We start from the raw sequence: 25,952 nt of genomic DNA on the forward strand, positions 1-25,952 counted from the left end.
GTACACTAACCTGTGTCCAGTCTGCAAAGAGGCAGGTAAATTCCCCCTTACATCCAAATGAAACAATGCATCAAGCAAAGCCTTCCTTTGATTTCTATCCTCACATAGTGGCATTAATTTGCAAGAAGAAGACTAGAGGAGCCAGAGGTCCTTCTAAGCCCAAATAAACCTTGAAGACCAGATCTTCAACTGGAGCGAGTTCTTTATTTTTTTGGTGTGTGGCGGGGAGGGGAGTTTAAAACATTCACACTAAAAGTAAACTGAATTCACTCAGAAGTCTTGCAGCGGGAGAATCACGTCTCAGCAGTTAAGAGCACTAGCTGTTCTTCCTGTCCCAGGAAATCTGATACCCTCCTCGTGGCCTCTGTAAGTACCAGTAGTCCACTGACAGACGTGTCTTAGTGCTCCTCTCTATGGCCCTGGCCTGTCTTCTTTCTGACTTGCCAATCTCCATGGTCTCATCTGAGACTGGTGCTGTGTAGCAGCCCTCTCATAGTACCTGCCTCTGTTCCTGAGGGAACAGTATCCTGGTCTGTGGAAGAGTTCACCTTTATAGACAGGACTGGACTTTATTTTTTATTTATTTTATTTTATTTAAATTCAATTAAAAAATTATTCACTTTCCACCCCAGTCTCCTCTTGGTCCCACCCTCCCTCCCTCTTCTCCCATATGCCCCTACCCTTGTCCTCAGAGAGGAGGAGTCTTTCCTACCGAGTGACCTTATTAGGTCTCATCAGGACTGCCTGCAATCTATTCCTCTGTGGCATGGTAAGGCTGCCCCGCCAGGAGGAGGTGATCAAAGTGCAGGTAACAGAGTCCATGGCAGGGACAGCCCCTGCTCCTCTTACTAGGGAACCCCTATGGAGACTGGGCTGCCTATCTGCTATATCTGAGTGGGGGACCTAGGTCCTGTCCATGCATGGTCCTTGTTTGGGGCATCAGCCTCGGCCAGGCCCCCTGGACCCAGATTTCTTGGCTCTGTTGGTCTTCTTGTGGAGCTCATTTCTTCTCTGGGTCCTTCTAACCCCCCAACTCTTCCATAGGACTACCTATGCGCTGCCCAACGTTTGGCTGTCAGACGGCTTCTGCTTCAGTCCCATTCTGGGTGCAGTCTTTCAGAGGACCTCTATAGTAGGCTCCTGTCCTGTTCCCTCTCTTCAGCCACTTCCAATGTCTATCCTGTTTACCCTTCTGAATGAGAATTAAGCATCCTCCCTAGGGTCCTCCTTGTTACTTAGCTTCTATAGGTCCATGGATTGTAATATGGCTACTCTGTATGCTATGGCCATTATCCACTTACAAGTGGGTACATACCATGTGTGTACTTCTGAGTCTGGGTTACTTCCCTCAGGGTGATCTTTGCTAGTTCCATCCATTTGCCTACAGCTTTCATGATGTCCTTGTTTTTAATAGCTGAGTAGTACCCCATTGTGTAAATGTATCACAGTTTCTTCACTCATTCTTCACTTGAGTGACATCTGGGTTGTTTCCAGTTTCTGGCTATTAGGAATAAAGCTGCTATAAACATATTTGAGCAAATGCCCCGTGGTATGATGGAGCATCTTTTGGGTGTATTCTTAGGAGTAGTACAGCTGGGTACTACTGTGGTAGTGTTATTCCTAATTTTCTGAAAAAGTGCCAGATTATTTTCCAATGTGGTTGTACAAGTTTGGACTCCCACCAGCAATGGAGGAGTGTTCCCCTTTCTCCACATCCTCGCCAGCATGTGCTGTCTGTCCCTTAAGGTTTTGATCTTAGCCATTCTGACAGGGCACAGAGCTAAACAGAGACTTCTTAACAGAAGAATATCGAATGCTCATTTGTTAGAATTTGAACTTTTCTTTCTTTTTCAAAAATTTATTTATTCATTTATTCACTATATATTGTGATCATACCTACCCCCTCCATTCCTCTTCCCTCTGCTTTCTTCCCTCCCTCCCCTACTCCTCTGAAAAGAGGAGCTCTGGCAACCCCCCTCCAGCAAATCAAGTTTCCTCAGGACTGAACACATCTTCCTTCTCTACTGTGGCCTGATGAGGCAGCCTCAAGGAGGGGGAGATGGAGCAAAGTGACCAAAAAAACCAACCAGCCAACCAACCAACCAAACAGAAAACCAGGCAATGAAGTCCGCATCAGAGTCAGTCATGCACCCTTTACTAGGGGACCTGCATGAGGCCTGAGCTGCTCATTGACTACATTTGTGTTGGGGGCCTAGGTTCAGCCCAGGCATGGTCCTAGGTTGGTATGTCAGTTTCTGAAATCCCCTGGACCTAGGTTAGTTTGCTCTGTTGGTCTTCCTGCGGAGCTCCTGTACCCTCCAGGTCCTATCCTTCACCCCACTCTTCCACAAGACTCCCTACACTTTGCCCAATGTTTGGCTCTAAGTCTCAGCATCTGTTTTGATCTGCTGCTGGGTTTTGTCTTTTCGAGGACAGGTATACTAGGCTTCTGTCTGTGAACAAAGCAGAGCATCATTAAGAGTGTCAGGGGTTGGCTCTCTCCGAGGGGGTGGGTCTCAGGTTGGGCCAGGCATTGGTTAGACATTCCTTCAATCTCTGCTCTATCTTTATCCCTGCACATTTTGAAAGCAGGGTAAATTCTAGGTTGATGTTTTTGTGCATGGGCTGGTGTTCTCCTCCCTCCACTAAGAGTCCTATCTAATTAGAGGTTATCCTATTAAATCTCCATGACCCTTACTACTAGGAGTCACCCCTATCCTCCCAGAAGCCTACCTTGTCTTCAGTCTCCAGCTTGTTATAAGGACTCCCCCACTCACAGTTTCTCTTCTCTCTGCAGGCCCTCTGTCCTCCAGCGCCCCCCTCCCCAGGTCTGATATCATCCTTATTTCTCTCTCTGCTCCCTCTCTTATGTGGTTCCCTCTCTTCTACTACAAGGACAACTTATGGAAAGCCTGGAAGCATTGTCATAGGCATTGTTCACATCTTCATTGTTTTACCCATGTTTGCAATCATCCTGTGAGTCTCACAGAGGTTAAGGAGTTGACTTCCCAGGGGTACAAACCAATGGAGCGGAGATGTAGCCGCAGTTATGATGGATGAGGGATGATTTCTTAGACACAGCATTGCACTATACCCTGGAGTCACTACATTTCCAGTTTTAAGCAGTCAAATAGTTAAAATTAATGCTTATCCCTCCCTGAGCTCTGAGGCTTTCTTCATATGAGGTGAAGAAAAAAGGGCATGGAAAGAAAAAACAAACTTACTAAGGTAAATCCAGGCTATCCCAGGTACAGCTCTGAAAACCATTGTTTGATCTCTGCTGGGTCACCTCTTGCCTGTTTTCCCACGGTTACCTGTGCTCCAAGAAGGAATTCAGAGGGAGGTGAGCAGGCTGGGGATGTGGCTCAATGGTAGATTTCTTGTCTTGGACGCAACACCCTGTGTTTAGCTTCTAACACTGCAACAGGAAAACAGAAAAGCAAACAGGAGAGGGCATAAATACTCACAGCTCCCATCTACAGGAAGAGTTCTAGAGAGCTCTATGAGATGTCAGCACGACTGGACCACGGGGACTGTGCACTAGGGAAAATGTTCTGGGTGCTTCTGCATGTGGCTAATATTTGAATGAGTGAGCCAGATGACACTTGGGGCTCAGGCCACCAGTTGAAGTATGAACAAAACATTAAGAAACAGTCCCTTCCTGTGTTTAAGAGAAACTCATCATCTGGGATACTGTCAAGAAGTTTTATCTTCCCAGTTCTTAATAACATCACTAAATGCTCTAATTATTAATCAGTAACCATTTGCATAGTTAATTGGGAAAAGAATCCTAGTGGGATGGTGCTTGCTACTAGCTTCTCTCAGGCTAGAACTGCTATCTCCGGCTGCAGTCCTGGCCCAAGTGGGGAGTTTAGCTAAGCCACTCAGATCCCTGTGGGCACAGAGAGGGTGTGTTCTATGGGAAGTCCTTACTTATGCCGTTGCTTAACAGTGTGTAACATGAGTGTCTCTGTGGGGGCAGAACCAATTTGTTGGGTATGAATTTTCACCAACATAGGCTCCAGTGAGCAAAAATACGTTAGTTCATTTTCCTAAATGGCGATTTAATTTTCTATGTCTGAAACCTCATTGTACTTGGTATAGAAACTTAATCTAGTCACTTTCAGACAATGTAGTATCAGCTAAGGAAAATGAGGTCAGGACTCAGTTGTATTGTAAATGACTCTTAGAAGGGGCAGGTATGACAAAGGTTCCTGCCACAGGGTTCTGGAGAGGCACTGTCCATGGCACAGAGACCACCTGTCTTGGTTGAAATGACACAACTTTCTTGTGAAAGCTTAGCCACTCTTGGTCAACTCCATCCCATTCCATTTGGTCTTCTTCTTCCACTTCATTCTGGAAGGTGTCAGAATCCTGTCTGGAAGGCTCACCAAGGCTCCATCATGGTACTTTGCTCAAATCTTTGTAAGGGTGTAATTGCTTTAATCATTCTATTACCAAGCCCTCCCCCAACCTCTATAACATTTGCCAACCTGGAGTAAGTGAGATGCGTCCTCTTAGTAGGCTGGGTTCTGGGTATATCGATAGTGTGGGACATTACCAGAGATAAATAGTAGAGAGGAACGCCAGTAAAAGAAAATTTTCAAATGCATGAAATGTATTTATATTTCTCTTTTTCCATCCACACTTCTTTCCCCTTATGTGAATACCATCTTCTCTTTTCAAGTCACAGACCACACATGCTACCATCCTGCCATATGTTCATGTGTGTGCATATGTGTGCATATGTGTAGAATATGTATACACGCTCTATGTAGCTTCACCCAGGAGGAAGCCTGAAATTTCTTCTCATTTGGGTACATGTGTCCCCACTGGCTGTCTCTAATTTCCCAGGCAAACACTACTTAACTGATGAGCTAAAATATGGTTTAGAAAAAAAAGCCAGTGTGGTGGTACATGCTTTAATCCCAGAACTCAGGGAAGCAGAAGATCTCTGTGAGTTCGAGGCCAGTCTGGTCTATAAATTGAGTCCATGACAGCCAAGGCTATACAGAGAAACCCTGTCTCGAAAAAAAACAGAACAATACACACACACACACACACACACACATGCACACACACACACATGCACACACACACACAGAGTAAATGTGTATTTATCTCCTATAGATCTTTGAAATTTAAAAGGGGACTTCAGAACTTAATGAACTCAAAGGAGTAAATCTCATTTGGTAGAAATCTGGCTATCATGATAGAAATATTTTAACTGTTTCTATGGTTCAGTGTGTGTGTGTGTGTGTGTGTGTGTGTGTTCTTATCTCTAAGAAAAGTGAGTTTTGGCTCTGGATTAATGGAGTCGATTATCAATTTCATTCATAAAATCCCACAGGCATTGCTTGTTCATACAAGAAGCATTAACTAAACACCTACTCTGTTGCAGGCTATAAGAAATGCCCAGGATATGGATGATTAATGGAGTAATATGGCAGGTAGTGAAAAATGGTGACCAGAGCTCACGCCCTGACTTGTGCTAGACCAGGAACACTTGCCAGCCTTGTCTCATCCATCAGAACAGGGGGAACAGAAAGAAAGGGGAAGATGTAATACAGTGAGCACGTGACTGTAATCCATGCACCTGTCTGGCTGTGACTCAAGGAGAAGAGGATTGGAAAAGCAAGAACAATGCTTCCGTCAAAGCAACCTGCTCAGCATTTTTAGAAAACAGTTCCCATTTTAACAGCACGTGTCTTTCCTATCAAATGGCATGTCTGGCAAACAGTAGAAGGAAGCACCTTTTGGTGCTTTTAAGTGTCTCAACAATAGATGAAGTCATCTTAAAAAGACCACAAAAAAACTTAGCATCTGGCATGTTGTCTCCATCTTGGTGGGACAAGGGAGGAGGGTGCTTGAGTGGGCGTGGCTCCTGCCTTGATGATGCACAGGGAGACCTGTTCACCCTCTGACTTTCTTACTGAGCCTGCGTGAAGATGACTTCCCGAGCGAGAGTAGTACGAATGTGTCGCGCCTCACTCGGCCAGCAAGGAAGATGTGACCACCAGTTCTTCTCCAAGCAGTTTATTCAAGCTCTTTGTACAAGCAACTCCCCTCAAACCACACCCGTCACGCACTAACAAAGCATACTGTCATCCAATCCACTCACACTACGTCTCGCATCCTCATTGGTCCATGAAGGCGGAACTACCGCAGGCAATGGGCTATGTCTAAATAAGGACTTGTTTGTTCTCTACAGAGGCAGCTCTGGCGGTGTGCCAGATGCCATCTTAGGGTGCGGTCCTTGGGGGCTCTCCACAGTTCCCCCTTTTTCATTTCATAATAATGACACATCAGGATTACAACGCAACAGGTGAGAGTAGAGGTCTGATCTCCGGAATGTATGGGCATTTGTTCACACTGCCTTCAAGCAAGCCCTTCACTCGCTGAGTGCCAGACCTAGCTCCATATGTTTCATGGACACTTGTTCACACTGCCCTCAAGCAAACCCTTCATTTGCTGAGTGCCAGACCTGGCCCGGTACCTTTTTCCCGGAGGTGGGGTCTGGGATACCAACCCACATGCAATCAGACTTGCTCCCCAGAAGGCCATTAACTGCATACAATGTACCTCCTGTGCAGTGCTCTGCCTTGCACCCTGAGCGTGATGAGAAACATTGTGTCAATTCTTCAGAACAGACAGCCAGATCTGAGGCGACTGTCATGCCTCAACTGCTGCAAACGCTTGAGCCATCAGGACCTGACTGCGATGTTGAGACATTCTTAAACGACAAATACACCACAGGCGTACACCACTCACACCCAAGAGTATAATGCTCATAGCCCCGATGCCCGCCCATTCCTTCAGGTGATTAACAGCAGTGGCCAGCCAAGTGGAGAGTCCATCTGCGAAAGCCAGGTCAACACGGGTAGAATTGATTGTAGTAATCGATATTCGCAGGTCCCTCATCAGGCCTTCGAAGTCGGTTGACCAGTTACCTAGAAGATGGCTAGAGAGCTGTCTAGATAGATTTGCAGCCTTACTATCAACCATATGTGCAACAAAATCAGAGAACGGCTCTGTGGGACCTTGGGTGATCTTAGTCAGGTTCCCAGTTACTTCCCCTCTATTAGGCAAAGCCTTCCATGCCCTAATGGCTATCTGGTTTATTTGGTCATACACTGGTACAGGATATCCTGTCTGTTGATTAGCAAATCGACCCTGTCCCAAAAGCATGTCCCTGTCCCAGGCTGGATTGCCTCCAGCAGCATTAGCTGCGGCCTGATCGGTGGCGAATTCTATCAAGAAGGCCTTCCAGTCAAGATACTGACCAGGAGTGAGGCATGCCTTGACAAGGCTGCTCCAATCGGTGGGTGTCATGCAGTGCCTAGTTAAGCTCTCTATCATTGACACCGTAAATGATGCCGAGACACTGTAGGCACGTACAGCCTCGACAAGGGATTTTACTATCTTGAAATCTAGGGGTTCATGGTAGCGATTTCCCTGAGCATCTTGAAACACTGGAAACCCCAAGGCACTCGCCCTGACTTCCCTCCAAACCTGCGGGCATAAAGACCGACCAACGTTAGTTGGCTCTGGTTCCAGATTAGGCATGCTATAGGGAGGGGGCATGGTAACTTCCGTCTCAGCCTTCACCACTCCCTTTCTTTTAACTTCTCCTTTTTCTGACATATCCCTTCTATATGGAGAAAAATCTGGATATAGTCCGGTTCCCTCCATCTTGCGTGCTAGTTCCTCAGTATCATCCTCTGAGCTAGATTCTTCACTAAGCTCGCTTTCCTTATCTGATTTTTGAGATCTTTCTTCCTTCAATTGTTCAAGAGCTTGATTTCCAGCTTCTACTGCCTGACAGCACCTAGTATCTGACAAGCAACTACGGACCAACTTCCATATCGGTCTCACCCCAGCCTTCAAGTCCCCTTGGTCCCAGGCAAAATCCAAACCCTTACCTAGCTTATCCCAGCCCGAGAGGGAAAGATGGCCAGACACGGCGAACCATGGGGCCACTGTGTCACATTCAGTCAGGAAGGTTTCTAAAGTTTTACTTTTAATCTTTAGTCCCTTTGATTTTAACAATTCTCGGAGGGCAGCGAAAACCGGGTGAGAAGGCGACGCACCCATACTTTGACTTTTCCTCCCCACGAGAAACCTTGCGTATTAGCTCCCTTCTGGAGACCTTAGAACTAGCTCCCTCCCGGAGACCTTCCCCTTGTCCAGGGGTCGTAAGTTCCACTTACCGGGAACTTACCCGCTGGCGATCCTTGACCACTTGGAGTTCTGAACTTCACGGTGGGGGAGTGGACAGTGAGGTTCCCCGTACGGGCCACCACTTGCCGCGTCTTGCTTGGCCAGCAAAGAAGACGTGACCACCAAGTTCTTCTCCAAGCAGTTTATTCAAGCTCTTCGTGCAAGCAACTCCCCCAAACCACACCCGTCACACACTAACAAAGCATACTGTCATCCAATCAACTCACACTACGTCTCGCATCCTCATTGGTCCATGAAGGCAGAACTACCGCAGGCAATGGGCTATGTCCAAATAAGGACTTGTCTGTTCTCTACAGAGGCAGTTCTGGCGGTGTGCCAGGCGCCATCTTAGGGTGCGGTCCTTGGGGGCTCTCCACATGAATGTATTCTCTTTCACCATTACACAAACAGCTTTTCCACAGAGTCACAGCAGAGCCCAGAACAAAGAATAAAAGGCATTTACAAAACCTTGCAGTGTGCGGCTATGAGCTTTTAAAATTTCTGTGGGTATGTGTCTGCATGGAAGTGCAAGCATATGTCTGCCCATGTGTACATTTATGTGTGTACATTATTGTGTGTATACCTTATGTGTATTATTAATATTATTGTTGTTGTTATTATTATTATTGTTATTGTTATTATTATTACCCCCTAATACAGACCTGGAGTTGTGGACAGATATCTTTTGTAAATTCTGGGCTTAATGCTCTGCTCTTATCATCATGCAATTATTTTTAAAAAACATTTATTTTATCTGTTTTGTGTGTGTGTGTGTGTGTGTGTGTGTGTGTGTGTGTGTGTGTATAGATGCTTTCTTCAGTCTCCCCCCACCTTGTTTTACTTTTGAGATAGTGCCTCTCAGTGAACTCAGAGCTTATTAATTTGGCTGTCCAGTAAGCTTCAGGGATCCTCCTGTCTCTACCTCCTCAGGTCTAGGATTGCAGACGTGTGCTGGGATGTCTCACTCTTTATGTGGTGTTGGGAATGTCAGCTCGGACCCTCAGGCTTGTGCGGCACACCTTCAAGTGACCGAGCTGTCTCCCCGGCCCACCGTCATGGAGTTCCTACTTTTCTCTTTGGCCCTATGTTTGTAAATGAAGTTCAAAGAGCTGCACGTGAGAAGCAGAGGTGGCACACGCAGTGTGAGGGGCCTGTTCCTGCCAGACTGCTTGCATAGAGAACTCACACTGACCCCCAAGCACGGGAGTATGATGGCTCCAAGAGGCAAGGACCGTTCTTGAAGCTAAAGGTATAACTGTAAGGTCACCCAAACGCTGGCGGTCAGAAGAGGCCACTGTCTTCTGTGAACCAGAATATGTTTCTTTTTTTAAAATTTAGTTATTTTTATTTTATGTGCATTGGTCTGAGGGTGTCAAGTCATCCACCCTGCTAACCACCTTATTCCCTCAGTAACCCCTTGCTTGACCAAATTGTGGTTTTGCCTATATAAACTAACTCTGGCAGAGACTGGTTGTTACAGTTCCAATGCTCTTACATTGGACAGTGTCCATGACATCAGTATCTCTTTCTGCCTGGAAATAAAGTTTTTTTTCTCAACCCTCTCATGGGACACTTGATGTTTTCATTTGCACGACCACAGACCCAATATTTTGACTTATTTTCTCTCACAAATTAGTTGATGACTCATTATTTATATTATCATATATTAATTTGAGGAGGGAGACAGGTCGTATGTATGTACTTCATTGCTCTATTTTATTAAGCCCTCTATTCTTAATTTACTACCAAATCTTCCTTAGTTTTTTAGTTTCGTAAAGGATTTCATAAAATGTTCTTTTTAGGAAAATGTAGCCCATTACTTTACATCTCATTGGCTATACCATGACCTAACATTTTATGTTTGTCCTTTTGCTTACTGTAATTCCTTTTTAGGGTTTGCTGAAGATGGTGGTATATGAGCTAAATTAGCAAGACATGGTGAGATACTGAGTATAGAACAGGCTCCTCTGGATGGATATAAAGTGCTGCCAAGTCTTTTGAGTTGTAAGCTGTGCCTAGTAATTCTCTGGCAAATAATTTTGTTGGAAAATTACTGAAGTTTTGGGCTAAGCATAGTTGGGTATCTAATCACAGTTTGGGTAGTAGCTATCATGTATTTAATAAATTAGAATTACTTTCATGGTTGAGTTTAAGCCCAAACAATGAGTTTCACATAAAGTTGGATTTCAATTATATTAATGAATATAAATGAAATGTTTTATGCTGAGAATAATTAGTTTGGGTTAATCATACCACCATGGAGGCTGGCACAATATTTACTAACCCTTAGAGGTATAGTTTTCATTCATTGCTTATGTTTTTTTCCTCTTTCACAGCTGAAATTTTATTGGCTGAGGAATAGAATACAGACTCTGAAGTCACACACATATTGTGTTCACGTGCCCACATGAAGAGCCATGAGTTGTCCCTCTTTGAACTTATTCCAGTGACGTTCCAGAGTCAAAGTTGACAGGTCTTCCTTAAGACCTCACACAATAACCTCAATTCCACTCACAATCCTCAATTCCACTGACTCACAATGTTATCCCACAAACAGTACATACTCAACATTTCCACCTTTCACAGCACATTGTCACAGTTACTAGAAAAATGGACTGCCATGACCAGAGACGGTACAGTTGTGACAGGGCAAGGACCAAGGGGTGGTTTTCTTAGGAATATTAATATTCCAGACAGGAATGCACGACTGAGACTCCAAATTGCTGTTTAGCACGCTATGTTGTAGGACATAAAACTAGACCCCTCTATGGAATGTTACGGTGACCCGGAGACAGTCACAGCCTCTCCTGATTCAGTATACTGCTATTTTCTGGTTGTACCAAAAAATAAACAACCAGCAAGTGATTTAACCTTTTAAAAATAATTTACACTTTAAAAATGGGATGAGGTAGGATTCCCCCACTTCTTTAAAATATTTCTAGAGCTACTAAAACACTCACATTTACAAAATAATTGATAAAAATATTCCTCTGGATTGTACAAGAAGGGAGGCAGTGACTGCTGACAGACAGGATGGAGGGTTAGTCGGACTTGGCGTCTTTCTCTTCTACTTCAGAGGTTGGACTCCGGTTTTCTGTCTCTCCATTTTCTGCAGGCAGATCTGTAGCTTGCTGGTCAGCCACCTGTGTCTGTCTGCCCTTTTTCGGCTTCCTGTCTACCTTAGCAGGGGCGGGCTTGGCCTACAGCCTCCCAGGCAGAGCTTGGGCTCCGCCTTCACCGCTCCATCCAGGCTAACCTTTTGCTTGGGCATCTTGGCCTTGCGGGCCCAGGAGCCCATATGTTGTAGGGCCAGTCCTCATTGCTTAATTTTTAATCACTGATAGATCCCATGGGGATGTGGCAAGGTAAGATGTCTTAAGCTATTTTTAATGTGCTTGATACCTTCTTCTTAGGGTTTGTAAGAAGTTCTAAGGAATTTGACACTGGGTCATGGAGATTTGCATGCATAATCTTACCTCCTAGGACCAAAATTTTATGTTTATGGAGTAAAGGGAGATCCAGGTAAGCATTTTCAGTGCTTCACTTTGTATTAAGCTATATTAACTAATTTGTTAATAGGTAAATTATGTTTAAGAGATTTTTTTTAAGAAAATGAGTTTTGAGCTAATTAATGTAGATTCATGTTTAAATTTTATTAATACTAAAAGGTAATTTTAATTGTGAGAATCATTAGAATGAATGGGATGTTCTATAGGTTTAGTCTCTTGTTTTGGAGGGTTGGCAAGGAGAAATACAGTGGAAGGGGGCAAGGAGGACACACACATATAGCTATAGGTATAGGTATAGACACCTGTAATGGAATGCCTACCAGTGTAGTAAGTCAGTCTGGTTCCTGACTTGCCATGGTTCTATAGTACCCACTGTAACAGTTTCCCTCAGGCTTTGCTCCATGGTCAGCATACAGAGACATGCATGGAAGGCTACTGATACTGTTTCAAACTTCTATGTGTCCTCAGGGGGAATCAAGTGCATGAAAAGATAATTAGCATTTTTTGCCTTGTTCCAGAAATCCTCAGGGACTGTCACACAGATTTTATCTTCTGCTGAATTGCTTCAAGTTTTTCTCAATTTAGGATGACGATGGCTGTAAAATTCTTGGTAGGTATTCTCTGCTAATGAAATGAGCCAATTCAAGACAAATTAGAGGGTAAAGACAGCTTTATTGGGGGCAGCTCTCAGGCAGGTTTACTGATCTCATATGGGGAGGTCAGTGAAGTCTCCATGCAGACGACAAAGTGGCAGGGGGCAGAGAAAGAGGATAGAAGAAATGCAGAGAGAGACAGACAGAGACAGACAGACAGACACCGACAGTCCAAAGTGTCTGGATTATGTAGTGGAGATCTTCTGGAGGAAAGTTCAGGTAGGAACAGAGGAATGCTGGGAGAATCTCAAGGCCAGGTCCGCTTTGATATGTTAAATGGGTACTTCATTTTTATGGGAATGAGTATTTTTCTAGCCTGTAACTCCATGTCTCACAACCTGCCAGTTGCCCTCAGAGGACAGATGAAGTCGTCAGGGTCTGTGGGACTGGAGATTCAAGAACTCATCATAACCGTGTGATGAAAGGGAGAAAACAGCAGGAAGGACGAAAAAGAAAGGAAGTAATATTTCCTCAACTAAATGAAAATAAAAACACATAATACTACACAACCCATGAAGTACAGTACAGTCTATCCTATAAGGAAATTTATAGCTTTAATTGCCTACCTTTTTGCGGGGGAAGGGGGTTGACACAGGGTTTCTCCATGTAACAGCTCTGGCTGTCCTGGAAGTCACTTTGTAAACCAGGCTGGCCTCAAACTCACAAAGATCCACTCACCTCTGCCTTCTGAGTGCTGGGACTAAAGGCATGTACCACTACCACCTGGCTTAATTGCCTACCTTTAAAAATGTATATAAGTACAAATAATTGACTTCAGTATAAAGTAAAAAATTAGGAAAAATACAAACAAACACAAACCTACTAGAAAGAAATGACTTCAGTACACAGTTCAAAAATTAGGCTTACTTGTTTTAGCATTTAGGATTCTAGCTTTTACTTTATAGAGACATGTTCCCTCTATTTCTGTTACCTGTAGAACTTTGATCATGAAGTCATGCTGGATTTCATGAAAGAATTCTTCTGCATTTTAAATTTCAGCTTTGATTGTTATTTTTTGCTATCTAGTGGGTTTCAGTTTGGTTTGTTTGTGATTTTCCTTTTTGTATGGGGAGGAGTGCAGGGTTTCTCTGTGTAACCTTGGCCATCCTAGAACAAATGGATGGAAGTAGAAAAGATCATCCTGAGTGAGGTAGCCCAGACCCAGAAAGACATGCATAGTATATACTCACTTGTAAGTGGATATTAGCCCAACATAATGTCCTCTAAGAGACTCCACCCAGCAGGGCAGCTGGACAGGTAGTGAGATTCACAGCTGGACTATGGGCGAAGTTGTATAAGTTATATGGAAGAGTTGGGGGATGGTAGAGCGGGAGAGGGGCAGAGGTTGTCAGGAGCTCCACAAGACTATCAAGGCTGAGGGATCTGGACCCAGATGGCCTGCACAAACTGATGCACCAACCAAGGACATTGCAAACAGAGAACCTAGACCCCCTGTTCAGATATAACCAATGGACAGCTCATTCTCAACGGGGCGGGGGGGAGTGGGGGACTGCCTCTGACATGAACTCTGGTGCCCTGGCTTTGATCATTGCCCCTTGGCAGAGAGGCCTTGTGGGAACACAGAGGAACAAGATACAGGCTCAAGTTTTCCCTCATTTTTTCCAATATCAATTTTGAACTAATTATTATGTTAAAAGAATACTAATATCTACAATCTCATTTATCTAAAGTTGCTACCCAGTCCTATTTCATTAACCAAAAAAGTTATGTCTACAACTTTATATATTTTCTCATCACTTGGTGGTTGACTTTCTTTATCTGGCCAAAACAGTTGTTCAAACAGCCAGCACAGTCACAGGCATCAAAACTGTAAAGCACTAGAGAGTAGTAAGGACATGATACATTAGAATAGATTGAGTATGGAAAATACCTACTAATGTTAGGCTTAGACAACTACTGTGTAACTATGCATAACTGTGGGGGGCCACCCTTAGTGGCTCTTGGCTTAAAACATAGGCAATTCCACCTTACCTGTAGGCTCCATTTTCTAGACTTCTGCTTGGCACATAGCAAGCTGAGGGTCAGCCCGAGGCCACACCACCTGGTCCCGGTCCCAGGAAGCTGCTTGCTTACCTTATCTCTGCAGCTGCATTCCTCAGAACTAACCTCCCTATCCTCGAAGTTTTTACTACTGAGATATATAGCAGAACAACCTCATTAGGTCCTAGGAACCCGCTTGCTTGTCACCTTTGCTTACTTTCTTATCTTGAAGTTTTTACTAGGGGGTTAGAGAGCAGAATAGCTGCCATTAGGTTTCCATAGCAACCTTGCCCTTGCCCCTCTGAAATTCTATAAAAACCCTGTGAAATTTTTCAATAAACAGGGCTTGATCAAAATTCAGACTTGCCCTCAATTCTTCGTGTCTCCTGTCCTTTCACTCCGACACCCCTCCTAGGTTTCGTTTGAAGACCCCACGGGCCGGGGCAGTTTGGTGCCCAGATGTGTGGCCTGAGGCATGGGGGAGCATGCAAGGAGCGCCATCTTAAGACTGCAGTCACATCACACATTGAGGTCCCCACAGAGAAAGTCCACTCTGTGAGTGAAGCCCCTCAAAGAGGTCGCCGTGGAGAAACGCCCACTGTCTGAGTGAAGACTCGCATACAGATTGCCACGGAGAAACGTCCATTCCGTGAGAGAAGACCTGAGAGGTAAGCAGATGGTGATATTATGGGACAGGGAATTAGTGTACATGAACAATTTATAGGTGGACTTAAAGATTCTCTCAAGGCACGAAGAACTAGGGTTAAAAAAAGATTTTGTTTATTTTTTCCTCTTCCTTAAGGACATTTGTCCCTGGTTCCCGCAGGAAGGAACCATAGATGAAAAAAGATGGAAAAGAGTGGACGATGGTTTAAATGATGAAATTTGGTTAATGATATCTTCTGTGTAAAATACTTTCATGAGGATATTAAAAATGTGTTAGATGAAGGTGAAAATTTTCTTAAAGAAGAACTTAGGAAAGGTCTGGGAAAATGTAAAAGTCGGCCTACCAGGTCCTCCATTAAGGACCCCTATTAAGGCCAAAGGCTGTAAATCTCTGCCTGAAGAGTCCCCTCCTAGACCTGGGCGCTGCCCCTCTTCTTTGTCTGTCTCTCTGTCGCTCCACTTTCTTTTTTTTTTTTTTCTTTTTTTATATTTTATTTATTTTATGTACACGAGTGCTCTATCTGCCTGTACACCTGCAGGCCAGGAGAGAGCATTTGAGGATGTGGGTGGTTGTGAGCCACCATGCGGTTGCTGGGAATTGAACTCACCACCTCTGGAAGAGCAGACAGTCTCTTAACCGCTGAGCCATCTCTCCAGCTCCACTTTCTTTAGTTTCGCTTTAAAGCTGGAACATTTAAGTCACAATATCAAGGTTGCTCTTTGCCTGTGCCAGGAGATAGTATACCTCCTGACAGGGAGGCTGGAAGATGTTCTTGACCTCCAGGAGGGGAAGTCAGTCCCCCTCCACTTGGGGAGTGCTCTCTGCAAGCCTGATCACCAAGTCCGATTGCTCACTTGGTTCTGGTTTTGGTGTAGTCCAGATTATTGTGGCTTTTTGGCTCCGTTTTCTGGTTTCGCTTATTTGTGTCTATTTATACAGATGGACTGGGGCACATAACTTGTCCCTCATAGTGAAAAAAGACAAATCTGTCACTTTTCTTTGGTGTTTAAATGCTGGTTTATATATTATATTCTGTTGGAGAAAAAAGAACAAAGTTTCATCTACTGACCATTAGTTCTAACTCATTTCAGTGATTCTCAAGAAAAAGAAACAACAAAGACTGATAAACCAGCTCTGTCTGTTGGTGCCCGGCTGGTGCTCTGGAGGGGTCCAGGGCAGGGTCTCTGGTGCTGGATGTGGATGCCCTTCCAGTTTGCTTCACCTCTTGGGTGGCCAGAGCTGATGACACAGACAACCGATCAAAATTAAAAAGAACAAAAAGGAAAGGGAAAGAGAGATCAGGGTTTCTTCTCTAGGGACTGGCTGTACTGCGGCTGAGGAGAACTTAAATTGGCCACATTTTTCCTGTGGCTGAGGCTGTAAAAGCGGCTTCTGGCTGGAAACTGCATGGGGGTCGTAAAAGGAGGCTCTTTGATCTGTAGATAGGCCTCTTTGCGGAGATCTCCAATAAGTTGGTGTAAACTTAGGCTTATAGAAGGCTGATGGCCCTGAGTGGGCTAACTTATTTGCGAATCTACAGAGAAATAAGAAGTGAGAGAGAGAGAGAGAGAGAGAGAGAGAGAGAGAGAGAGAGAGAGAGAGAGAGAGAGAGAATAAACCACTCACACACATACATTCAAGAGAAGAGGATCAGGAGAAAAGGTGGATGAAGTCAGGCATCTTAGCTTCAACTGAAGTTAAGCTTCTCAATTCTCCCCACCGCGTTTGTTGTAGGAGACCGTACTTATACTTCTGAGAAAAGGGAATTACCTCACAGTCAAAAGAGTACAATCAATCACAAAAACAGGTGAATTCTAAAATATAACAGGTTACATGTTTTAAATCTGAACATCTCTTACCTATGTATCGACTACACCATCCTGGGCAGGACGCAAACTCGGATACTCCTAGTTTCTCCATTATCTTTCACAGGTTCTGCCTTTTAACATTTAACATTTAGGTGTAAGATCCTTTTAAATTATGCTATAAAATTAACGAAACGTTTTGTCAGTTTTACTACATGTTTGTTTCTTATTGACGTTAAAGGTATTAAAACTGCATCTCCAGCATATATCTGAACTTTTACCTAAAGATTAATGATTTGCTTATTAAATATAATGTTTAAAATTCAAGTTCAAACTCTTGTTTAAAATATATGAGTGCATATGCGTTTGTAACACAGATATTATGTGATTCAATCCTAGTTCAAAGCACTGTAAAAATCTGGTTTTAAGTTCTAAAAGTAATGGTTATACTCTATGACTTCATTCTTAAACAAACATAACAGGACTTATTTGGATTAATTACATTACAGTCAATAAATTAAATATATTAGTAACACTGATAAATTTTCTTTTAAAAACTGTTGTATTCTATAATGATATGCCATATGGAAACCAAAAATGTTTCCAACCCCTATAGATCTTGATGCTAAAGTAAAGAAACTCTAATTTAATGGTTATCTTTTTATTATTAACTGTTATGTAACTTCTCAAGGTCTTATTGTACATTAAAATCATGGTGTGTAAAACAGGAGATACAAATTAATGCTGGGCATAAAATTGCTCAGCTGTTACAGTTTCCCTACATTAAGGGCAAAGCAATTCCAATATAAAAAATGGGTTAAAAAATACAACAGTAATAATAATTACAGACATAATAATAAATATTCTTAAGCCATACTGGTACTTTAACTACAACTGGTATGTAAAGTTAAGAGCTACTATCACAAACTGTTTAAAATAATTAAAGCTTGTGGTTTTGTTAGGTACTAGCTCAGTTAATCACAGGTGTTTTCTAAAAGTAATCAGCCAATATATAGCTAGAAACAAGCAATTCAGATACACTAAAATTAAACAGATATGATCCTCTAGCACTTATCTACAGACTACAGATTATAACATTCTGTTTTATGTTTATAAAATATAGGTTAGGACAGACAACTAAAGACAGACGAGGATTGAGCACAGATGTGCTGGTCCTCAAGCTTATCAGATATCTGCTAAATATAGCATTAATTATATTTAAACTAATTAAAACAGAGATTAACACATCCTAACAGTGGTTTCCTATGTTTAAAGGTCTAAAAAATGTTTACTATTTGAGGCCCTAAAAATGCGTTTAAATGTTGGTAAGTACAAATTACAGATTTAAAATAAGATCAGTGGTTATACTAAACTGGTAAAGTACTGGCTTCTTATTAAAAACGAGTCTGTCATATCTGTATATCAAGTCTTCTGGACAAAGAAATTGTTTATGCTTTTACTGGGTTTCAAAAACATAAGCCTACTCTAGCTGCTTTATGGATACAATTTTAACTTCTGTCTCCAGTCTGTATTTGTCTCAACAGATTTTTACCTGATTAACAGACTCCATGCAGAGATCACCTGTAAATTGCAAGCTGCTAAGATTCAGAACTACTATTCCTCCAAAAAGGCAGGCTTTGTGCTGCCCTCAAAGAAGTGTTGCTTTTATGTGGACCACTCTAGGGTGGTCAAAGACAGCATGGCCAAGGTTAGAGAAGGCTTAAAAAAGAGAAAAAGACAATGAGAACAGAAACAGAATTGGTTCTCCACCTCCCCTTGGCTTACTACCTTGTTGCCCTCCATTCTAGGCATCTCTTTTGGCCCCTGGGCTTTTAGAAGCCTTACTACCTTTGTAAAACAATTGCTAGATGCTCGAGATGCCCGAGTGATACAGGTGCATTATCAAAGCCTTGACTTGACAGACCAAGTCCATGGTGTGCTTGAACACTAATGTACTTCCGCTCCCCTTTCTCTGACACAGGACTGCTGTGTGTGTGTGTGTGTGTGTGTGTGTGTGTGTGTGTGTGTGTGTGTGTGTGATGTAGATGTGGGTACTGTAGCCTTCTCTGACACAGGACTGCTGTGTGTGTGTGTGTGTGTGTGTGTGTGTGTGTGTGTGTGATGTAGATGTGGGTACTGTAGCCTTCTCTGACACAGGACTGCTGTGTGTGTGTGTGTGTGTGTGTGTGTGTGTGTGTGTGTGTGTGTGTGATGTAGATGTGGGTACTGTAGCCTTCTCTGACACAGGACTGCTGTGTGTGTGTGTGTGTGTGTGTGTGTGTGTGTGTGTGTGTGTGTGTGATGTAGATGTGGGTACTGTAGCCTTTGCCAACTGCACTATGTACTGATAACGCCACAGTGTTTGTTTGTGGCTCCAACCTTGCTTACACCTACCTGCCTCAGAATTGGACAGGGAGCTGTGCCCTGGCTACGCTTCTCCCTGATGTCAGCATTATTCCTGGTGATGATCCGGTGCCAATCCCTAGCTTTGATTACATTGCTAGACAACCCAAAAGGGCTGTCCAGTTAATTCCCCTTTTAGTAGGACTGGAAATTACTTCAGCCCTTGCTACAGGTTCAGCAGGCCTGGGTGTTTCCATTCATAAATATGCAGAATTCTCAAAACAACTCACAGACGATGTTCAAACCTTGCCCAGCACTATCCAGGATCTACAGGATCAGGTCGACTCCCTGGCTGAGGTCGTTCTTCAAAACCACAGGAGCTTGGATCTGCTCACAACAGAACAGGGAAGTATCTGTTTGGCTCTACAGGAAAAGTGCTGTTTCTGTGCTAGCAAGTCTGGGATCGTTCGAGATAAGATTTTAAAAGGCTACAAGAAGACCTGGAAAAGTGGCCACAGGAAATCTTCGGTAATCCCCTTTGGAGTAGGCTCCACAGGTTTCTCCCATATCTTCTCCCCGTTTTAGGCCCCTTCCTTGGTTTACTAATAGAACTATCACTAAGTCCCTTTCTCTTTAGCAAACTCATGGCCTTTGTCAAACAGCAAGTGGATGGCATACAGGTCCCTCATCACAGGCTGGAACTTACAGACCAAGGCAATTCAGATGAATAGCAGGCAATACCCAGAGTGACCCCACCTAAGACAGAGTCAGGAGTCAAAACGCTACCCTTGGACCCAGTGACGGGCTATAGAGGGCAGCAGGGGATTCAGAGCTAGTGACAGGATTATGCACAATCGGGACCGTATCCAACCTAAGACAGAGATGTCAACCAATTTTCAAAAACATCAAGCTGTTGGCCTCTCGATGATGGGTAAGGGATGGTCTGACGAGATTGATGCAGCCTAAGACAGGCCTGAACCACCCATCTATATATATATTAGAAGAGGGGGACCTGTGGGGGGGCCACCCTTATTGGCTCTTGGCTTAAAACATAGGCAATTTCACCTTACCTGTAGGCTCCATTTTTTACACCTCTGCTTGGCACGTAGCAAGCTGAGGGTCAGCCCAAGGCCACACCACCTGGTCCCAGTCCCAGGAAGCTGCTTGCTTACCTTATCTCTGCAGCTGTATTCCTCAGAACTAACCTCCCTGTCCTTGAAGATTTTACTACTGAGATATATAGCAGAACAACCTCATTAGGTCCTAGGAACCCGCTTGCTTGTCACCTTTGCTTACTTTCTTATCATGAAGATTTTACTAGTGGGCTAGAGAGCAGAATAGCTGCCATTAGGTTTCCATAGCAACCCTGCCCTTGCCCTTCTGAGATTCTATAAAAACGGGGTTTGATCAAAATTCAGACTTGCCTTTATTTCTTCATGTCTCCTGTCCATCTTTCACTGCGACACCCCCTCCTAGGTTTTGTTTGAAGACCCTGTGGGCCGAGGCACCGCATACTTTAGGATGCAATGACTTATGATGATGTGCATGTGAACTTCACTCGGGAAGAGTGGGCTTTGCTGGATCCGTCACAGTAGAGTCTCTACAAGGATGTGATGCTGGAGACCTACATGAACCAAGCTGATGTAGGTAGAACTGAGTTATCTTTTGTTTTTTATAGTCAGGGGACAAATGTTTCTCTGTTACTGATGTTCTTTAATTTTAGTTGAGGATGAGGAAGAATGAGGTCAATAAATCAGGCATGGTTCTAAGAGACTATAAATACAATAATTTCATTTTTTCATAATTTACAATAATATATAATATATTTTCTGGTACTATATTTCAGGCTACAACTTGGGAGAGCATAATATTGAAGAACATTGTCAAGGTCTAGAAGACATGGAAGGTAATTTTCATGTGCAAGCTGATAAATGTCCTGCAGAAGAAATTTTAATGTGCCCTGCAAGTTTTAAAGAAAAGCAACAGTTAAAAAACAAAAAAACCAACCCCCGCTCTGCAAACCCTGTCTCTGTGGGTCAGGGAGCTGCAGTACAGGGGTGGATCCAGGGGAGGGTGGCAGGTTGCAGCGACCCCCCCTCCTTGGGAATGGGCAGTGGGAGGGATTTGAATGCCAGGAATGGTGGAGGAGCCCCCGGTCTTTTCCCTGCATCCCTAGGCAGTTGGAGCTGGGAAGGGGCCAGTTAAGGGTCAGGGGCTTTGGTGAGAGGTGGGGGTGGGGTGCTGAGACTCGTACCTGGGACTGAGTGGGGCCCTGGCAGAAGCTGAACAAGCACCCTGTGCCCAAGGAGCCCCGGTTGGCCCTCAGGGCAGCTGGTGGGAGGGCCTTGCCCCCCTGGTGCACCCAACCTCCACTGGCTGTTGTCCCTGCCTCTGCTGGAGGGAGGGGCTGAGCACCCTGGGGTGAGAGGGCTGTGGACCCCAGCATTCTGAGTGCCCCGTACCATGCCTGTCGGGAGCTACCAAGACGGGAGAGATGGCTCCTGGACACGTTAGGGCAGCTCCAGAATACTTCATTTGCATACCCCTGTTCGGGAGGGACAAATTGGGAGAGCTTATGTCCGCGCTTGTGCGGGAGTTATGGTTGCCGCTGTCGCCATTACTGGGTGCGGGCGTGCCTTACAACGTGTGAACCCTTGGTGTTGCTGTTGTCCCCAATGTCGTCGAGCATCCGAGGGCAGGACTGGAGCGCGCAGACTTGGAACCCACAGACTTCAACCTGCTGCTGCCACTGCCAGGCCTGTGTGCAAACTGAGTGTGGGGACTGCCATTTCTGTGGAGACATGAAATGGGATGGCGGGCACATGAAGCAGTCATTCCTGCTTAAGCAGTGCACTATGCCTGTGCTCCCACACACAGCGGTATGCCTTCTGTGTGGGGAAGCTGGGAAGGAGAATAAGGTGGATGAAGAGGAAGAGAAGTTTGGTTTGAGCCTCATGGAGTGTACAATCTGTAACGAGATTGTCCACTCTGGCTGCCTGAAGATGGGAAAGGCTGAGGGTGCTATCAATTCAGAGATACCCAGCTGCTGGGAGTGCCCCCGATGTACCCAGGAAGGGCGGACAAGCAAGGATGCAGGTGAGGGTCCAGGGCGCCATGGGGCTGACAATGGTGAGGGGGTGGATGGAAGCTGACAGTGGAGCTACCACCTCCACCTCTACTCAGAAGAAAGGGACGCTTACTTGCTGGCCCTCTCCCTGCTGATGGGCCCTAACTCTAACCCTGATGTGTCTGGGCCCCCAAACGGAGGGAGTGGGAGGCAGGGAATAAGACCCCCACCCCAAGGCAAAAAGGTGAAAGGGCAAGAGAGGCACTTGAAGAAGGTGGGTGGATAAGCCTGCCTCCTCCAAGGAGCAGACCCAGGCTGCCCTGGCCTTCTGTCCCCCAGGCTTCTGAATCCGAGCCTGGCATTGTCATCCTGCCACCCTGGGCTCCCTCCAGAGAACTGGGAGAAACCCAAGCCACCTATGGCTTCTGCTGAGAGCCTGGCAGTGCCATCCCCATCACCACAGAGGGAGAAACTTGAGTGTTTCAAGCTTACGTGCCAGCTGCTGGAGCGAGTGCCTGATACCTCTTTTTCCTCCTCAGACTCAGACTTAGCGAGCACATTGCTTAGTGAGGACAAAGCTCCTGGCGAGGCCTGGAGTGGCCTTCGGCCAGCCTAGGCCAGCTGAAGGAGAACCGTGGGAGGCAGTGGGCTATATGCCCTGGCAGTGGGAACCACTGCTCAATTGTCCCCTGGGCCCTGCCCCACCACCACGGCCTCCACAGTTGGAGTGGCACGTGGTAAGCTCCCCTCTCCTTGAAGCCCCAATCCTGACACTCTGCTTTTGCTGCTGTCTCGGGCTTCTTGTCTCCATGTCTTCCAGCACCTTGGACCCCAAGAGTGATGTGTCTGCATGCTATTCTGCTGGCCTTGGAGATGCTGGTGCTACAACAAGTGTCTGTGGCCTTGGATGGACCTAAGCCAGAGGAAGTCGCTGACCCCACCCATGCTTAATGGGGTGGTTCACTGCCAGCCATGTGCTCTGGACCTCAACTGGACAGGTGTCTTCAAAAAGCAGCTCATGTGGCTTCTGAACCAACTTCAAGGCTTGCAGGAGTTGGTGCTTTCTGGGTGCTCCTGGCTCTCTGTCTCTGCTGTGGGCTCCGCCCCACTGCCCTCACTGTGACTCTTGGACCTCCACTGGATTGAGGATGTTAAAGACTCCCAGCCTCGAGAGCTGCTGCTGCCTCCACCAGACTGGGAAAATCGAGAGCCGAGGCTATCTGCAGTGGGTGGCATAACTTCTCCCCGCAGGCCTCTGCAGTGGGTGGCATAACTTCTCCCCGCAGGCCTGGAGCTCACTGATGCCTCCCTGAGTCTCCTTTTGTGCCATGCTCCCCAGCTCAGTGCCCTCAACTTGAGTAACTGCGCCTATGATGGAGACCCCAGTGTTCACCTCATTACAGCGCCTACACCACTCTCCAGGAGACGCTGATGTGAAAGACCCTCGAAGGGAGACCCTCACTCAAGCCTCGGGATGACGCGCACCCAAAGAAACACAAACGACCATCTTGCTGTAAACACATGAGGCAGTTTATTGGTGGAGCTCCAGGTCGACACGTATCTCACGTAGGAGACAGAGGGGTTGACCCAGAAGCCCAGGAGCTTAGGGTTTATATGGGCAAGGGCTGGGGGGGGGGGGGAGCCAGAAGTTTTGGTGTGGCCACACACGGTTGGTTGTTTCAAACATTTGAACATCAGCAAATTGCGTAGGCAGGTTTGGGGTAAGGTCAGACTTAATCATACGGGAACAGTCCTTGGCTCCTGTTTTTCTCGGAACCCGAGGGTAGATGTTTATCTGAGCTAACGACACGTCTGGTTAAACTCAAGCCTGGAACATTGTGTGCAGGCCTTAAGGGGGGATTAAGCAAACACCGTAAGTTCGGATGAGGGGTCTTGGCTCATTACTCACTCGACCATGTCCGGTACCTGTTTCTCTCAGGAATTTGTCCTTGTGTATCCTCCCTATCTTTTACGGCCAGCTGGTCCCTGGAACACTCAATAGGCCTTTGTCTCCTAGCTCTGCATTCTTTGTGACTTATCATCTGGGGCCTTGGGAGTGCCGACCTGCACTCTCAACTATTCGGGATTATGAGTTAAAGAGCTCTGCTGTTCTGCTTGCTTTAATGCTAATTAAAAATTCTCTTTCAGATGCACCTCGATCTCTCTGGATGCCACCGCCTCATGGACCACTGCCTTCCACTGTTTCATCGCTGCCCAGGACTTCGCCACCTGGACCTACGCTCCTGCTGGGCACCCTGGCCCCTTCTGTTGTCCAGAATAGAAACTACTTCTCAAGGACAGCTCCTGGACCTTTTGTCTTCTTTTCACTCCCTGATGGGAGTCCAGGTTATTTTCTTCATGACTTGACACTCCTCAGTTTAATATCTTGGAGTTTCTGCCCAGGGACATGAGCCTGCCTTCCCCTTTCCCACCTGCACTGATGTCTTTGGGGTTCTTTGCTTCCCACCTCTGCCTTCCACCTGCTTCATTGTCCATCCCCTTGGGGCATGGGTCAAGAGGTATGGGGGAAGTGCTAAGCCAAGTGGATGGTGGGAAGGGTGGTAAAGGTGCAAGTCTTGAGCAAGGAAGGGTGAGCGGGTAGGATACTGGGAGCCACAGTGCCATGGGAGGTGATGGATGGGTGTGGGGAGGCCAGAGAGCAGACCAACAAGGGCTCAGGGAACAAAGACCGGTTGGGTGGGATGGGGGTCAGAAAAGAGGAAACCAGAGGAGCAGTTGGGGATCCAGGTGTCAGATAGGGGGCTCTACAAGCCAGAAAATGCCAAACTGGGGCCTGGGAGAGGAGCAGATGTGGGGCTTGTTCCCTCTCTGGGGTTACCCTTCTCCCTTCCCTCTGCCCGGATTCCAGTTCTTTCTCTGACCCTGACTCCTTGAACGTCATTGAAAATGGCGGCTATTGCAAGGAGTGGCGGGGCTGCGAGTCAACCTGCTTGCTGTTGAGCTCATGGCCCAGGAGAGTGGTGAGGGATAGCCCAGACCGCTGCCTGGCTCTCAACACAATACCTGAATATTCATCTGTACTTGAACCCAGGGACTCTCAGACTTAGGGGACTGTGATGTGAGGTGGCCAGCTTGACCTAAACTGGGCTAGTGGGTACCCAGCTTGGACTCTCCCACCCCCCAGCTCTCGTGCATTACTGTCTCAAACAGCTCCGCCACTCCGACCTGGTGGGGGCGGGGTGTCAGATTAAAGATGGGCAAGATGGGACTCCTCCAGCTTGGCTCATCCCGTTCTTTCATCTTCATGGAAGCTTGTGTCTCATTTGCCCAGGGAACTGCCACTCTTGGTTGCCATGGAAATAGCAGCCAATGGACACCTCTCGGAACTTAGTTAAAAGACTCTTGGCACCTCCCCTCTCCCCACCCCTTTCCTTCTTCCAGTGTGGGGGTGGGGTCTCTAGAGTCTGAGGGAGGAATCGGGCCCAGACCCCACTCAATTTAGGCCAGAGGGAACTGGATTATATCACATGGTGGTGGGGAGAGGGGAAATCTATCTACTTACCTCAGGTAACAGGAAGGAGCGCAGGTTGGAAGTGGGGGCTGGGCAGACCAAAGGCAGGTGGGGCGGGGGTGGCCGGAATTGGAGAAAGGCTAGACCATGAGGCTGCTTGAGGGAGGGAAGAAAGCACTCCAGCAATGGGTAAGTCTGGGACCCAGCCTGATTGG

The 25,952-nt window shown here is 45.8% G+C and overlaps 1 pseudogene; it reads left to right on the forward strand.

Moving 5' to 3' along the window:
- The first annotated feature begins 22,005 nt into the window (after positions 1–22,005).
- On the forward strand, positions 22,006–24,632 carry LOC127186196 (F-box/LRR-repeat protein 19-like; annotated as a pseudogene).
- The last annotated feature ends 1,320 nt before the right edge of the window (positions 24,633–25,952 follow it).

This window comes from Acomys russatus, unplaced genomic scaffold (assembly GCF_903995435.1).
Source record: "Acomys russatus unplaced genomic scaffold, mAcoRus1.1, whole genome shotgun sequence".
In the NCBI taxonomy this organism is placed as follows: Eukaryota; Metazoa; Chordata; class Mammalia; order Rodentia; family Muridae; genus Acomys; species Acomys russatus.